Consider the following 17,887-nt stretch of genomic DNA (forward strand, 5'->3'; position numbering starts at 1 on the left):
GATATTGGCCTGTAGTTCTTTTTCTTTGTTGTGTCTTGACCTGGTGTTGGATTTAGGGTAATACTGGCTTCATAGAACGAGTTTGGGAGTCTTCCCACTTCTTGGATCTTTTGGAATAGTCTGAGGAAGATAGGAGTTAGTTCTTTCCTAAATGTTTTGTAGAATTCACCTGTGAAACCATCCAGTCCAGGGCTTTTGTGTGCCGGGAGTGTTTTGATTACTGCTTCAATTTCACTAGTTGTTATTGGTCTATTCAGCCTTTCTGCTTCTTCTTGATTCAGTTTGGGAACACTATAGGTTTCCAGGAATTTGTCCATTTCCTCTAGGTTATCAAATTTCTTGCCATACAGTTGTTTGTAATAATTTCTTACAATCCTTTGTATTTCTGTGGTATTGGTTGTAATTTCTCCTATTTCGTTTCTGATTTTATTTATTTGGGTTCTCTCTCTTTTTTTCTTAATGAGTCTGGTTAAAGGCTTGTCAATTTTGTTTATCTTTTCAAAGAAACAGCTCCTACTTATGTTGATCTTTTGAATTGTTAGTTTAGTCTCTACATCATTTAATTGTGCTCTGATCTTGATGATTTTTTTCCTTCTACCTGATCTGGGCTTTGCTTGTTGTTCTTCCTCTAGTTCTTGTAGCTGTAGGGTTAAATTTTTTATTAGAGATTCTTCTACCTTTTTTAGGTAGGCCTGTATTGCTATGAACTTTCCTCTCAGGACTGCTTTTGCTGTATCCGATAGGTTTTGGGTTCTTTTGTGTTCATTATCATGAGTTTCCAGAAACTTTTTGATTTCTTCCTTGATGTCATTGTTAACCCATTCATTATTTAATAGCATGTTATTCATTCTCCATGAGTTTGGATGTCTTTGAGTTTTTTCCTTGAGTTTGATTTCCAATTTTAAGCCATTGTGATCTGAGAAGATGCTTGATATTATTTTAATTTTTGTGAATTTGTTGAGGCTTGTTTTGTGTCCTACCATGTGGTCTATGTTTGAAAATGCTCCATGTGCACTTGAGAAGAATATATATTTTGCGTTTTGGGGGTGAAAAGTTCTATATATATATCAATTAAGTCCATTTGATCTAGAGTGTTGTTCAGTGCCTCAATATCTTTGGTGTTACTTTGCTTCGAAGATCTGTCCATTGTTGTGAGTGGGTTTTAAAGTCCCCTACTATGAGTGTGTTGCTGTATATTTCTTTCTTGGAGTCTTTCAAAAATTTCCTTACATATTTGGGTGCTGCTAAGTTGGGTGCATATATATTTCTAAAGGTTATATATTCTTGATGTATTTTTCTTTTAAGTATTATGAAATGTCCTTCTTTTTCTCTTTTTATGGCCTTTGCTGTGAAATCTCTTATGTCTGATATAAGTGTTGCTACCCCAGCTTTTTTTTCATGTCTATTTGCTTGAAATACTTTTTTTCCAATCCTTCACTTTCAGTCTGTGTAGATCTTTTGTTCTAAGGTGAGTCTCTTGCAGACAGCATATATGTGGGTCATTCTTTCTAATCCATTCAGCTACCCTATGTCTTTTAATTGGAGCATTTAATCCATTTACATTTAAGGTTATTACCGATAAGTACTTATTCATTGTCATTTTCCCCCTTTGTACTCATGTTCCTCTCTGTCTCTCTGTGTTTCTTTATTTTCTTAAAGCAGACCCTTTAGCATCTTTTGCATTGCTGGTTTGGTGGAGATGTATTCTTTTAGCCTTCTTTTGAATTGGAAACTCCTTATTTCACCTTCCATTTTGAATGAGAGCCTTGCTGGGTAGAGTACTCTTGGTTGTAGGCCTTTGTTTTTCATTGCTTGGAATATTTTTTGCCATTCCCTTCTGGCTTGTAGTGTTTCTGCTGAGAAATCTGATGATAGCCTTATTGGAGCGCCCTTGTATGTTATTAGTTGTTTCTCTCTTGCTGCTTTTCGGATTCTCTATTTGTCTTTGAATGTTGCCATTTTAATTATGATGTATCTTGAGGTGGGCCTGTTGGGGTTCATCTTCATTGGGACCCTCTGTGCTTCCTGGACTTTTGTGACTCTTTCTCTCCTCGTGTGAGGGAAGTTTTCTGTCATTAGTTTTTCAAAGATGTTTTCTATCCCTTGCTCTTCTTCTTCTCCTTCTGGAATTCCTATGATATGGATATTATTACGTTTCATGTTGTCCTGCAGCTGTCTTAGAACCTCTTCAGTCTTTTTTCATTTTGTTGCACTGTCTGGTGGTTTTTGTCTACATTATCCTGCAGCTCGCTGATCGGATCTTCTACTTCCTCTAGCCTGCTTTTAATTCCTTCTACTGTGTTCTTCAATTCAGAGATCGTATTCTTCATTTCCTCCCGGCTCTTATTGATAGCTTCTATGTCCTTTTTCATGCTCGTGTAATTCTATGTGAGTTCCTTTTAGTTTTTCTGGAGTTCCTTATAGTTTCCCTGGAGTTCTTTGTAGTTTCCGCTGAGCTCATTCAGCTTCTCCATAATCCATGTTTTGAATTCTGTATCTGATATTTTGCTCCCCTCTATTTCATTTAGCACTAGTTCTGGGGCTTCTACCTTTTTTTTTTTGATGGGGGGTTGTTTCTCTGTCTCCCCATTTTTGTGACTCCTATTGTTTGTTGGTGCTTCTTAGAATGATCTGCACTTCCTGGATCTGCCTCTAATGGCATCAGATCATGTCCCAGTCCGGCCCTTGGCAGTCTGTTGGAGACTTCCAGGGATCTGCTGCCTTTGTCTGTCTCTTTTAGTTGTTAATCTATTCGATCTGTGATTAGCCCTCAGGCTTAACAATCATGGGTGTGGCAGCTTAATTTTTGTAGGCAGGGCTTTTGCTTCCCCTCAGGCTAACGCCACTTGGAGGGGAATGGTCTACCTGCAGTACTGGGGATGAGTCAGCACTGGGACCCGGTCGGCTGCTCCCCCAGTTCTCCTCTCAAAGCGACCACATCTAACTCTCCCCAAGTGTCTCCAGTCCTCTCTGCCTTCCCTCTGACTGAGCCCAGGGTAAGTGGGGGCCAAAATATTTTTGTATGTGATCCACTTAAGAGCTCTTTTTCTCCCGCTATTTCTCTCCAGCTAGCAAGAAACCCTGTGGCTTTTCACTTTTCACAGCTGGATACTATTTTACTTTCCACTCTGTTGCTGTAGGCTGGTAAGCCCAGCTGCGGGTTTAGACCCTGCCCTTCTCAGGGGGAATCCCTGGCTGCTGATCTGTCTCTCAGTCCCTTCAGCTGCCAACCGTGGGAGCCCAGCCAGCCCTTCCGCGTCTCCACACTCTCTTCCGGTCACGTTGTGATGTAGCGGCCTTTTCTGTTTCTCCATGGTTATAAGACTTCTTTTCAGCTAGTGTTCAGTTTCTTTTTCCAGATGATTTTTCCAAAATTAAGTTGTAAATCTAGACTGGTCCCGGGAGGAGGTTAGTGTAGCTTCCACTTACTCCTCCGCCATCTTTGATCTTCTCTTGGAGCTTTTTTCAAATGTCCGTGACCAATTGACTAATGAAGAGGGTGTATAAAAACAGGCGTTCCTCCGGCAAAGTGGGGTTTAGATTGGTGTATTTTTGGACGGATTCTGTGAGCCTTGTTAAGAAGGCAGCTGGATTTTCACTAGGATCCTGGGTGACAGCTTTATATCCCAGTTTGCGCATCCCAGCAAAGAGACGTGCAAGGAAATGGGACATTTTGTGAAGGTCAGGGGAATTTATTTGATAGTCCAAATGAGGGGGTTTTGCGGGGACTGCTACCAACCCAATGGGATAGTCAGTGTCTGTGGGTATGTTGGCATGTAACTCATTGGCATAAGCCGTGGCAGCCACCCAGATACGATTTTGCTCTTCAGGGGTTGTGGTAGAAATAAAGATGGTGGTTACACCCTGGTAAGTAAGGTCATAGGTCTGGGTTAAGTATCTGAACTCATTGATGAAACAAGTGGCGTCCTCGGAGAAAGAACCAAGATGCTGCTCAATTTGGGAAAGATCAGCCAAACTGAAGGGGACGTGTACTTGCATGACACCATCTCTACCAGCGACCTCATGGAGGGGATAGAGACCAGAAGGGTGAGGCTGATTGGAAGGGGAGGGAACCAGGGAAGAGGAGGTAGGAATGGGCCCGTGGGATTGTGTATGGGGAAGAGAAGATCCGGGGTCTTAGGGGGCTGGGGACTGTGAAGAGTCAGGTGACTGGGGTTCTGAAGGGGGTGAGGAGGCGTCCAGCACAGGGTTGTAAGGAGGTGGGTTGTCAGCAGGATCGAAGGTGTCCGAGGAAGAAGTAGAGTAACTTAGAGGGGGTGCAGAGGCTCGAGAGGAAGGTGGCTTTTCCTGGGCAAGGAGGATTTAGTGAGTAGTGAGCTGTTCGCAGAGTGTTTGTTCCGAAGGGTCCAGAAAGCCTAAGCATAGGGAATTTCTGACCACTTGCCCAACTGCTAGAGAAAGCTGTCGAGGTCTGTGAGAACTTCAAAGTCAAGTGTGCCGTTTTCCGGCCACCAACTCTAGTTATCCAGAGGATATTGGGGCCATGTGACAGTGGACAGAAAGACAAGTGAACAGGCCTTGACTTCTCCATTTAGTTGGAGAGGTCTGAGATTACGGATTAAACACCCAAGAGGGGTATCTTTGGGTGGGAGAGATTGACCGACTCCCATGACAGTGGTTAGGGTTAATGTGAGTCGCAGAAAAAAGAGAAGGGTGAATCCAACCCAACGTTCCTGGCTCCACAATCTGTCGAGATGAGTGTCCCCATTCGGACTAAAGAGTGAGGAGGTTAAGGCCAAGAGGAGAGGCACTGAGTCATCTCAGGTGTCTCCAGGAGTGGTCAGGCCCTAGAGAGTGGGTCCGGATTGACCGGAGGAGTCAGGTGACTCCAGGAGTGGTTCTGACTGAGCACTCAGATTTAGGGCCGAACTGCCTGGAGTGGTCTCTGATAGACCAGGAAACAGAACCACTGGAGGAGAGGAAGGCGAGGACTCACCCGCGAATCTGATGACCGGTGTTGACTGAGAGTAAATGGCGGTTGAGAAAGGCATCACAGTAAAAAGGAGGCAGATGGGGTCAGCAAGCTAGAGGAGAAGCTCGAGCCGCTGACGCATAGAGATCTGAGAGACTCCAGGTCCAAGGATTGGGGCAGGCTTGGGACCCGAGTCTGACTCAGGAGTCCCATTTGAGCCAGTGTCCCAATTCCAGGTTTTGGCACCAAAGTGTAAGAACAGAGTTGTTCAGAAGGCCAGTAAGATGTGGCAAGCAGGAAAAAAGAAGTTTCTTGGGGGAATCAGCAAGCGGGGAGGGAGCCTTGCCATGGGCAGTCAGGAGTCCAAGCTTATCAAGTGGGAAGGGAGCCCTGCCACGCATGTTTAGGACTCTAAGCTTAGCAAGCTGGGAGGGAGCCCTGTTGTGGGTGGCTAGGACTCCACCTTTTTAGGGGAGAAGGGGTTTCTTTTATAGGGGGAGAGCATAGAGGGGATTCTTTTGTAAGCCTTGTTAGTGGTCTGGCCTTCTGCCAGCTGCGGGTGCGATGGGTTGATCAAAGTAGGATGCGGTTTTGTTTATTTTCAGTTTGAAGCACCCTGTTATTTTATTTTCTTTCTTTTATTAACTTTGAGTTGCTTTTATTCTTTTATTTTCTTTTTTGTTTACTTGGGATTTCTCTTGTTTCTTGAGATAGGTCTCAATGATATAAACTTCCTTCTTATTACCATTTTTACTGAATCCCAAAACTTTTGACATGTCATATTGTCATTCTCATTTGTCTCTATATATCTTTTGATCTCACCTTTTATTTCTTTTCTTGACCCAGTCATTTTTAGTGGTATGTGTTTAAATCTTCTCATAGTTGTGCATTTATTTACTTGCTTTTTGCAGTTGATTTTTAATTTCAAAGCAAAATTTCTTCTCCAGTACACATGGAACATTCTCAAAGATAGACCATATGTTGGGTCACAAAACTAGCCTCAACAAATTTAAGAAGATTGAAATCATACCAAGCATACTCTCTGACCACAATGCTTTGAAATTATAAATCATTTATAGAATTATGATTTGGGTTTTTTTTAAAACATCTTGCATGTCTTTTTATCCTTTTGAACACAGACATACAGTTATAATAGTTGTTTTAATTTCCTCTTCTTCCAAGATTAAAATCTCTGTCAGATTAAGGTCAATTTCAATTGGTTTGTCCCTTATTATGGGTTGTATTGACCTGATTCTTTTTATGCCTGTAACATTTTATTGGATATCAGACATTGTGACTTTTACTTATTAGATACTGGATATTTTTTAATTTCTCAGTATATTTTTGACATTTTCACTAGAATACAGTTTAATTAGTTGGAAACAGTTTGGTTCTTTGAATCTTAGGTAGCACAACAACTATGTTTAGTGTATGAGTAATTATTCCCCACAACCAAGGCAAGAACTTTCTAAGTATTCTATTCAATGCTCCTGAATTTTGATAGCTTCAAGCCTGATAGGTAGAAATAGGTTATATTCTTGGCCTTGTGTGAGTGCTGGGTGCTGTTCTCTCTTGTCCTTTTAGATAACATTTTCCCCAGTGTTGTGTAATTTCACATACCACACATATGTATCCTTGCAGATCATCAAAGTTTCCCTCCATGCAATCCCCTCCCTGGGGCTCTGCTAGCAAACTTTAGTCACTTTATTCTTTCCAACACTCCTTGCCATCTCCTCAAATCAGGGAGCCCATCAAGCTCTACTGATAGGACCTGAAAACTTTCAATGCAGTAAGCTGAGATGACTGTGGGAATACACTGTTTGTTGTCCATCTTTAAGGGTCACTATTCTATGTAACCTGATGTCTAGTGTCATGATAACCATTGTTTAATTTATTTGTAGTTTGTGGTTATTCAGTCATGAGAGTAAATTTGTCTCTGTTATTCTACATTGATAAGAGCTGGGATTTCCTTTTTTATATATTTAAACATGGTAAGCATAGTTGTTTTATAGTCTGCACCTAATAATTCCATTAACTAAAATTTTGTGTCTTTTTTTCATCTGTTTTTGCATTTGTCCTTGTCTTTTGTGCCTTGTTTGTTTATGTGCTTGGTAATTTTGGGCATCAAAGTTTAAAAATTATCTGTAGCAATAAGTTTAGGTCAGAAAGGAGTTACATTCCTCTAGAAAGGATCTTAATTTGTCTTTGTCAAATGGATTATTTGGGGTATTATTGAGGATACTCCTAATTGAGGACAGCACTAAATTTTAAGGCATGGGATTCCCTGCATATCAGGCAAATATAACTAAGATGAATATCTGTGTGAAGATTGCCCTGCATCCTACAATCTGGAAATGGAGCCTTTTTGGGTACCAATTTATTGAAGGAAAAGTTTTATGTTGCACTCCCCATTTTGTATATACCTTGATGTTTAGTTTGTGTTCCTTTTGCCCTATGAAGTTATCTAAACTATTTTCTGATTTGTAAAATATTCACATGGCAAAAGTGGTCTCCAGTCCTCACTTATCTCTGTAGATCTTCATTTTCCCTTTATTCTAGCCAAGTAACACCTTACTTTCTTTTTAGCTTTCCAATTGTTTTAAAAAGCCATTGCTTAAATTTTATCCAGGTTTTTAAAAGTTGTTTTCAAAGGGAAGGTTGATATGAATTCACTCGACTATTATAGCAAAAATCTGGAAGTGTGTCATGGATTTTTGAAGGGTGGCCTCAGACATTGGAAGATGCAAATGTAATAGCCCAACCTAATTTTACACTATTTGGTAAGTCTTATGTTTGCAAGCACCTTCCTAGTGCAAGGACTTGTTTGTCTATTCACAGAAATGATTCTTGAAATACATTCATTAAGAACACATAGTTCTATTTTGTTTTTGAAGTTACACTTAATTTATAAGTAGAAGAGTTGATTGATTATTACAGACACATCTGATTGATTATGTACTACAGTTGAAAACTTTTAGATTTATGAGCTCTGTAATGTGCCTTCAGACTGGTTTTTGGAGGAAGGTGCCTAATTTTTTACTGAAGCTCTGACCATGTGGGGCTGCTTTCATTCCAATTCTATAACTGTGGTTCAACTAGGACCATGAACAAGTCAACATAATTAACACACAAAGTAATTCAGACAATCCTGATTGGGGAGGATAGAAAAACAGTTTAATGAGGGCTTCTGGGAGATGTGGAAGTTCTCAAACAGAGCTGTGTACTTGACTGGGTAGGGCACCGTATCTACTGAGTGGAAGCTTAACCAGAGTCCCAAGAGTAGCATTTTAAAATTAAGCATGAGCCCTAAACTCTGCTCCCAGAATCAAATATCTACACCAGAGGGGAAGTTCTTAAAAATATGTACATTGAGGGAGTCTGAGAACATAACAGCAGTGACACCAACATCTTGGTTTTCTAGAAAACTAGGACCAAAAAGCAGTTAGGAACTAACTGCAAGACATACATGATGAAGCAATAGAATAAGTCCATAGTAAAAAACTAACATCTCTAAACGTAAAAGGCAATAAAAAGATAATTACTGGGACGTTGCTATGAGTTTCAAAATGACAAATCATAATAGCTAACATGTATTGAGTGTATAATATGTGCCAGGTATCGTCATAAGAGTTTTAGAAATATTAACTTATTTCATTCACGTAATAATAACCCAATGAGGGAGGTACTATTATATTCTTCGTTGTAGGCACAGAGAAGTTAAGTAATTAGCTCAAAGTCACACAAACCTAAGATGTGACCCATTTACTTAGCCAAACTTATAGTACTCCTGCTTGTTGGTTGAGATGTGCTGGGTCAAGGGAGAACCTGTCCCCCAACCTTGTTCCTTACTATGTGAACCAAGGATGCAATAGGTATAGGGATCATAGGGGCAGCCAAAGACAGCTACATTCTCAGCACCTATTCTAACAAATTTTATTGGAGGAAATAGTCTTTCAACACTGTGATCAGGGAGGGGAGGGAATTGCAAAAGGAGAATGTCCCCCGTGAGCAGGAAGTGGTTTTCAGCCTTCATTAACTTAAAAATGTGTGTGAGAGGTGAGGGGGAAGACATAGGGTGGTGGTTTGTCCTGAGCGCTAATTTTACCCATTGGATGAGGACAAACTTGAAGTGTGAAAAGATTATTGTTATCCCTGGAAGAGAAAGTAAAGTGTCTTGCCCGGCCTCTGTCAGCATCTAGTGGTCACTGGGACACATGACACACAACACACACTAGCTGCAAGTTAAGAAAGAATAAAGCTCTCCCTCTCTTTCTCCTTTCCCCTCTCTCTAAAAAAAATAAAATAAGTAAACAAACAAACAAACAAATAAATAAATTATTTTTTAAAAAGAGACAATAAAGCAAGCTTCTTTTTTCAAATTGAATTTATTTGGATGACATTGGTTAATAAAAATGTATAGATTTCCAGTGTATAATTCAATAATATATCATCTATATAATTCATTGTGTTCAACACCCAAAGTAATCTTTAAAATTTAAATTTATTAATATTAGGGGAAGAGATACAGAGAACAGACTGACAGCTGTCAGAAGAGAGGGGGCTTGGGGGGCTGAGTGGAAAAGGGTAAGAGATTAAGGAAAGAAACCTCATAGACACAGACAACAGCATGGGGATTACCAGAGGGAAAGTGGGGTGTGGGGAGGTAGAGGGGGGTAAAGAGGGGGTACATGGTGATGGAAAGAGACTTGACTTCCCCTAACCAGGTAACTCAGTTGATTAGAGCATCATCCCAATATGTCAAGGTTGCAGATTTGACCCCTGGTCAGGACACATACAAGAATCAACCAACAAATGAATAAAGTGAAACAATAAATTGATCTTTCTCTCTGTCTCTGTCTCTCTCTTCCTCTTCTTCTAAGAGCCTATAGCAGCATTCTTAACTTGGGGGTTCAGAAGAAGGGCACAAAATTCTGTGAGAATAAAAACCCTTTAATCCTAGGTAAAAGCATTCTGGTGCATTTTCCCATACCTGTCATCAGGTCTGCAGTAGGTTTTGTGACACATAGAATTTAAGAATCACAGCAAGAGGGTCAAGAAGCAGTGTCCCAGAGAGAGGCTGGGTCCCAGATGGGGGTCTTCCCACTGAGTCATAACCATGTGGGCAGACATGTGGCATGTTGGGCCCCAGCACTGTGTTCTCTGCTCACAAAGACATGACACTGGGTGAAACTGCACTTATGAGAACTTCTTGGTGGCTTTCAGGCCCCTCCTAGTTTCAGAGGACAGAGGCCTCACTGACAGAGGCCTATTAATGCCCTTCACCTCTTCTTGGCCATCAGGGCCTGGCCTGGACACCGTCGGAGCCTTTTTTCTACTCAGCATCCCAGGCCCCTCTCAGAACCAGCTGGCCCCACATGTTCTCCTTCCCTCCCTTTGGTTAAGCCTCATCACCCTGCTTCCTTCTCTCTTCATAGCTGGCACCTCCTACCCTGCCCTTTGGGACTGTTTTCCCAGAAGCATGGCTACAGAGGGAGCCACTGCTACCCCAGCTCCTCCATTCCTGGGCCCAAGATGGCCCACACACTGACCATCCTGCTTCAAATGCTTCTTTCTGGATCAGGCAGGGAACAAACATCCAGAGCATATAGCATGGCTAACGCACGCAGGAGCCACAAACAACAAAGAAAATTCCAGAGGCCTCAAATTCACCATTGCTGGTTAGCAATTTTCTTCTCCCCTTGAATTAATAATGACACTGGAAGACCAGTTGAACTCCTGTGCTCTACTTTATTCTTTGAAGTGTGGCTTCCCCTGCTTTAATTAACTGCCTTGAAGGGTAATCTCTGACCCCCATGTCCATCCCTCATCCTAAAGAAGGAAAGATTCTTCTCATATGCCAAGGCTTTTCCTTAATTCCAAATCCCTTTAACCTTTTTTTCTTTCCTTCTTCACCTAAACTTGACTTATTCATTCTTGAAAATGCATGCTATTGTCTTCAGTGTGAGCCAACTTCGCATGGAATTGTGCAGGTGATCTGGGTCCTTTCCTTCTTGAGAAAATTGTTCTTAGATGTAATTAATTGTCCCTTATCTAGACAGGAATTGATAGTCATAAAATCTAGTGGTAAGAGAAGTTCTAGTTCCTACTTTTCAGGGAGTAACATGGGCAAGATCAACTCTAAGCCATCCAAAGGTCACATTTGTCTGGAGAGGGGTCTTGGTTCTGGGACCAATCCAACAAAGGTGGGTGCGTAAGATATCAAGTTTGAGAAGACTTTAGAACCTTATTTGAATGGGCAAGTATAGTTTACAACGCACCTAGAAACAATGTAACCAGGTAGGTAAGTATGAACCATAATCAATGGGAAAGAGCAAAGATCAGATCTTGAAAAACCTCATGAAACATCAGGCTTGACTTCATTTCAGTTGAATGAGGAGAGGCTGTAAACAGGCAGGATGAAATGTTCATTCATGTCAGAAGGCAGGAAGAGTACAGACGAAGCAGGGAGTAAAAGATTGGTCAGAATCAACAATGAGTAGGAGACCATAAACCCATACAAGGGAGTCAGAGGTCTGTTTTCATATGGTACCAACTACTGAGTGTTGAGAAATGTTGAAGGTAACTTTACTAAAAAGAGATACAGAAAAAATTACTATGATTTATTTGGTTAATGCTTTAAAAAGTATTTCTCCTATATTGCTTTTTAAAATTCCATAGCATCCCGTGGAGAACAAAATTACAAAACAAATTTGTGGAAAGTGTAAGGCATTCTTGTCCTGCAGAGGATTACTTCACCTTCAGAAAAAAAAAGACATAACTTTTCTTATTTTTATATGCTTTATTGATTATGCTGTTACAGTTGTCCCAATTTCTTTTCCCTCTGCGCTCCCCCCCCCCAGTGACCTCCTCTCCCTCCAGTTGGCCTCCTGCTTAGTCCATACCCATTGGTTGTGCATATAGTTCTTCTCAACATCTTTCTGCCTACTCTCCACTCCCTCCTACTATGCTTCCTAATTCCTGTACTATCTCCCTCCTTTTCCCTCCTTCCCATTCTCTGCTGACTTCCCCCCAAAATGTTCCCCATACCTATAATTTTTTCCCACCTCATTGCCTACTTAGTCTGCCTTTGTTTCGGTTCCCTAGCTCCTGTCATTGGTTGTTATGATACAGTTTTCATTTTAATGTTCATAGTTTTGATCCTCTTTCTCCTAAACAAGTTACTTTAACATTTCATATAACAGGGGTTTGGATCTGATGAACTCCTTCAGTTTGACTTTGTCCTGGAAGTACTTTCTCTGCCCTTCAATTCTAAATGACAGCTCCGCTTGATAGAGTAATCGTGGTTGTAGTTTTTTGCTTTTCATTACTTTGAATATTTCTTGCCAGTCCCTTTTTGCCTGCACAGTTTCTTTTGAGAAATCATCTGATTTTCTTATTGGGACCCTTTTGTATGTAATTCTCTTCTTCTCTCATCTGCTTTTAAGATTCACTATTTATCCTTAATTTTTGACATTTTGATTAGAATGTGTCTTGGTGTGGTTCTCCCTGGGTCCAGCTTTTTGGAGCTCTCTGTGCTTCCTGAACCTGTAAGTCTATTTCCTTCCCAAAGTTAAGGAAGTTCTGCTTCATTATTTTTTCACCTGATTTTTCAATTTCTAGCTCTTCTTCTTCACCTTCTGGCAACCCTGTGATTCAGATGTTGGCCCGCTTATAGCTGTCCCATAGATTTCTGAGTCTCTCCTCATTTTCCTCACTTTTTGTTTCCTCTTTCTGCACTGGTTGACTGTTCCTTCTCTATGTTTAGATGTGTTGATTTGCTCCCTGGTTTTCTTTCCTTCACCACTACTTTCGTATGTGTCTTTGTTCATTTCAACAGGACTAGCCTTCATTCCTTCCCTGTCTTGTTTAAGAGCTGTTGTTAGGTCTGTAAGCATTCATATAACCAAAGCTCTGAACTGTGCCTCAGAAAGATTTCCTATCTGCTGATCCATTAGATTAGATATTTGTTGTCTGGTCAGCTGCATCACTAGGATCTCTATCATGATATGTGCCATCCTGACAGTTTTGTGTTTACCTTTGCTTCCTGGACAGGGCTGTCACCCCTCCTATGCTATAGGGAGTGGAACCCAGTGCACTCGTCACAACCAGGCAACTCTTCTTACCATGCTGTGGCATTTTCTGTGGGGGTGGGGGTCCAAGATGGATTCCTGCCATTCACTCTCCACTGAGAGACCGGGAGCCTCCTCCTCCATCCTCACCCCCTCTGGGCCTCACAGTCCAAGGCAATGGGAATCTGCCTTCTCCAGCATTGGAATTGCAAGCTGACGGGTCTGCTCTGCATCTGGGCGTGCTCCCTAGGCACTTCTTGCCTCCCCTTAGAGATGGGTGTCTGTGCTTACCGCTGTCCTGCCACTGTCACTCCTGCTGCCACCGCCGCCAGCACAGCTTGACATCTCCACACTGGCTTCATCGCTTCTACCCATCCGGCTGAGCACCACTTCTTTATAACTTCATACATTGGACTTCCATTTATTTTCTGGAACTTCTAGTTTTTTCTGGTATGCAGTAGTTGTATTCCTCCTTAGTTGTAGAGGGAGATGGACCGTGTCAGTCTAGGCCTCCATCTTGGCCAGAAGTCTCCTGTGTGTGTTTGTTTCTGTGTCTTAGATAGAGCTGTCGCTTCTGTTACGTTATAAGGGGTGGAGCCTTAGAGATTCATCAGTACAGGGTGACCTGTTTCACTATGTTGTGGGGGGTCTGAGAAAGGACAATGCCACTTTCCCAGCACTCGCCCCTTTTCCAGGCACTTCTTCCACTTTCCTATGGGACTGGTGCTTCTCTAGCTGTTGCCCTAGCCATCGTTCCTAGAGTGGATGGGTCTGCAGACATTCTAGGACTATGGGGGCCCTTTAAACAAGCAGACTCTGCTGAGAGACCGGCAGTTTCTGCCTCCACCCCAACCCTACTGGTTTGCACAGTCAAAACAATAAGGCTTGATTTTTCCTGGTGCTGGGACCATATGCTGCGGGTTCTGGTGAGGAGCTGGGAATGGTTCCCAGGTGTCCCTTCTGACTTTTAAAAATGTGTAATGGTGCTCTCTACTGGCCTGCCACTGCCGCCACTGCTGCCGCTGCTGCTACCACCACAACACGTCCTCTCAATCCCCGCTCTGCCCCTCCTACCTGTTTGGATGAGTATTTCTTCTTTATATCTTTGTTTGCTGGACTTCCATGCAGTTTGACTTTCTGGAACTTGTGGTTGTTTTTAGTTTAGAGGTAGTTGTATTCCTTCTTAGTTGTGGAGAGAGGTGCAGCGTGTCTGTCTACGCCTCCATCTTGGCCTGAAGTCCATAACTTTTCTCATTTAACAAAATAAAGTATTTGATTAAAATCCAGCCATAAATTTTGGCTTCAATCAAGGCCTCAGTAGCTATAAATTCAGTGGTCCTCAGCCAGGTGATAGAGCAAAGTGGTACAGGGGACATATGAGAAAACACTTTTGAAACTTAAAATATACAAATGCCCAGCCCACTTGCACCCTTCACCCCTAGAAGGGTTGGAGTGAGAAAAGTATAGAAGCAGTTACTCTGAAAAAGACAAAAACAAAAACCTTCCCAGATGATTTGCCAACTACTCCAAACACATTCCTTCTTTGGGGAAATGCTGAACTATGATGAGTAGCTAGAAGTTAAATTTAGGAAATAATAATTTTATCTTTAAAAACTAGAAACACAAAAATAAGTATCTAATATTTACTTGTATTTTTTGAAATATAGTTTCAATAGTATGTATGCTATAAAAATGTATAAAGAAACAATTTATAGATTCAACACAATCCTTATTAAACTACCAATGGCATATTTCACAGGCCTAGAATGAATACTTCAAAAATATATATGGAACAAAAAAAGACCCCAAATAGCTACAGCAATCTTGAGGAAGAAGAACACAGTAGGAGGAATCACAATACCCGAGATCAAAATGTACTATAAGGCTACTGCAATCAAGACAGTCTGGTACTAGCATAAGAACAGATATATAGATCAATGGAACAGAATAGAGAGCCCAGAAGTAAACCCAGGCCTATACAGACAGCTAATATTTGACAAAGGGGGAAGGAGCATAAAATGGTGTGAAAATAGCCTCTTCAACAAATGGTACTGGGAGAAGTGGTTGGGGACATGCAAAAAAAATTAACCTAGACCATCAATTTACAGCATACACCAGAATAAACTCAAGATGGATCAAAGACTTAAATGCAAGCCATGACACCATAGAAGTCCTAGAGGAAAACATAGACAGGAAATTTTCAGATATCCCACATAACAATATTTTCACAGATACATCTCCTAAGGCAAAACAAATAAAGGAAAAAATAAACAAATGAGACTACATCAAACTAAAGAGTTTTCTGCCCAGCAAAAGAAAACATCAGAAAGATGAAAAGGGAACCAATCATATGAGAAAACATATTTGTCAATGATTCCTCACACAACCATTTGATATCCAAAATGTATAAAGAACTTATATTACTCAACACCAAGAAGACAGACAATCCAATTTTAAAATTGGCAAAAACTCCCATTTTACAAGATGGCACGTGAAAAAATTGAGAAGCTGGATACTAAGGAGAAGAAACCTGAAGCCAAGAAGGCTGATGCTGGCAGCAAGGTTAAGAAGGGTGACCCCAAGGCCAAGATGCCTAAGAAGGGGAAGCCCCACTGCAGCCAAAACCCTGTCCTAGTCTGAGGAATTGGCAGGTATTCCCGGTCAGCGATGTATTCCTGAAATCCATGTACAAGAGGAAGTATTCAGCAGCTAAATTCAGGATTGAAAAGAAAAATTAGGAGAAGGTTCTTGTTACTGTCACAAAACCAGTTGGTGGCAACAAGAATGGTGGTACCCGAGTGGTTAAACTTTGCAGAATGCCTCAATACTCTCCTACTGAAGATGTGCCTCAGAAGCTGTTGAGCCACGGCAAGAAACCCTTCAGTCAGCACGTGAGAAAACTGCAGGCCAGCATCACTCCTGAGACCATTCTCATCATTCTCACTGGGCACCACAGGGGCAAGAGGGTGACTTTCCTGAAGCAGTGGCTTGCTACTTGTGATTGGACCTCTGGACCTTAATTGAGTTCCTCTGCGTAGAACACACCAGAAGTCTGTCATCACCACCTCCACCAAAATTGATATCAGCGATGTGAAAATCCCAAAACACCTCACTGATGCCTACTTCAAGAAGAAGAAGCTGCACAAGCCCAGACACCAGGAGGGGGAGATTTTTGATACTGAGAAGGAGAAATAAAAGATTACAGAGCTGTAGGGAACTAAAAAGTTCCTCAGCTGAAGTCTTACTAACTGGCATCCTAAAGTTCTGCTTGGCATGGCCTCACCATCCCATAATAGTTGTTTACTCCTTACTAGGGCAACGACCCTCTTGCTGTTCCTGGGATTGTTGTCCTGCAGTTTAACTCATATCTACCAGATAACGCCCAAGCTGCAGCTGCGTTCCCACCGAATGAAAAATTCCTCCTCTCCTGAGCTATAAGAATACTGTTTTGACTAAGAATAAATGAGACTTGATCAGAGCACTGTCTTGTCTCCATTCTTTGTGCCTCTTGTCCCTTTCTCATCCTCACTCCCCCTCTAGGGTCCTCATTGCTCGACCTGCGGGACGGGTCACAGAGCAGTGCAAGATTGATCAGAAAGCCATGAACTCCCAAATTCTGCTAAAAATCAAAACTGTTCCTCAGCTGCAGGGCTACCTCCATTGTTTGTTAGCTCTCACAAATGGGCTTTATCCTCACAAGATGAAGTTCTAAGCTTCTTTTGAAAAACCCAATTATATAACTGATCTGTCAAAACAAAACGGGCAAAGGACCTGAACAACCACCTCTCCAAAGAGGACATACAGAGGGTCCATAGGCATATGAAAGAATGCTCAACATCACTAGCCATCAGGAAGATGCAAGTTAAAACCACAATTAGGTACCACTTCACACTGATCAGAATGGCCATCATAAACAAATCAAGAAACAAGTGCTGACAAAGATGTGGAGAAAAGGGAACCCTACTGCACTATTGGTGGGAATGCAGATTGGTGCAGCCACTATGAAAAAAGTATGGAATTTCCTCAAAAAACTAAAAATGCAGCTGCCTTTTGATCTAGCAATTCCACTGTTAAGATTATACCCAAAGAATCATGAAACACCAATTCAAAAGAACTTATGCACCCCTGTGTTCATAGCAGCACTATTTACAATAGCCAAGTGCTGGAAACAGCCTAAGTGCCCATCTGTAGATGAGTGGATCAAAAAACTGTGGTACATTTACACAATGAAATACTATGCAGCAGAAAGAAAGAACTCCTACCATTAGGGACAACGTGGATGGAACTGGAGAGTAATATGCTTAGTGAAATAAGCCAGGCAGTGAAAGACAAATACCATATGGTATCACCTAATACAGGATGCTAATGAACAACACAAATAAATGAGCAAAATAGAACCAGAGGCAAGTAAACAAGGAGCAGTGACAGTGACCTAGAGGGAAGGGGAAAGGGAGAAGGGGGGAAAGAAGGGAAAGGGCCTAGCCAAGGAACTAGTATGAATGGCCCATGGCATGAATAACGGGGTGAGGATTGACTGTGGAAGACAGGGCGGGGGGAGCAATGTGGGAAAAATGGGACAACTGTAATAGAAAAAACAATAAATAAATTTTTAAAAATGTATGAAGGAAATGTCGTTTCTCCATTCCTTTGATGAACATAGTGCTATGTAAACAGAAATGAGTAGTTACTGCCTGTTTTCACAAAAGTGCAATCATTTACTCTGTGACTTGTTTTTTCTCACTAGATGATAAACATCGATCCAAGTCAATCATATATGTAATTGTTTTTAATAGTTGCATGATAATTGAGGTGGGAATGTACTATAGTTTATTTAATTATTTCTTTCCCTTCTAGTGAGCCTCCAGTAAGACTTCAGCTTTTTGAC

The 17,887-nt window shown here is 41.4% G+C and overlaps 1 pseudogene; it reads left to right on the top strand.

Moving 5' to 3' along the window:
* The first annotated feature begins 15,486 nt into the window (after positions 1–15,486).
* Positions 15,487–16,714, top strand: LOC149990716 (large ribosomal subunit protein eL6-like; annotated as a pseudogene).
* The last annotated feature ends 1,173 nt before the right edge of the window (positions 16,715–17,887 follow it).

Source organism: Furipterus horrens, unplaced genomic scaffold (genome assembly GCF_987537825.1).
Source record: "Furipterus horrens unplaced genomic scaffold, mFurHor1.1.pri manual_scaffold_17, whole genome shotgun sequence".
In the NCBI taxonomy this organism is placed as follows: Eukaryota; Metazoa; Chordata; class Mammalia; order Chiroptera; family Furipteridae; genus Furipterus; species Furipterus horrens.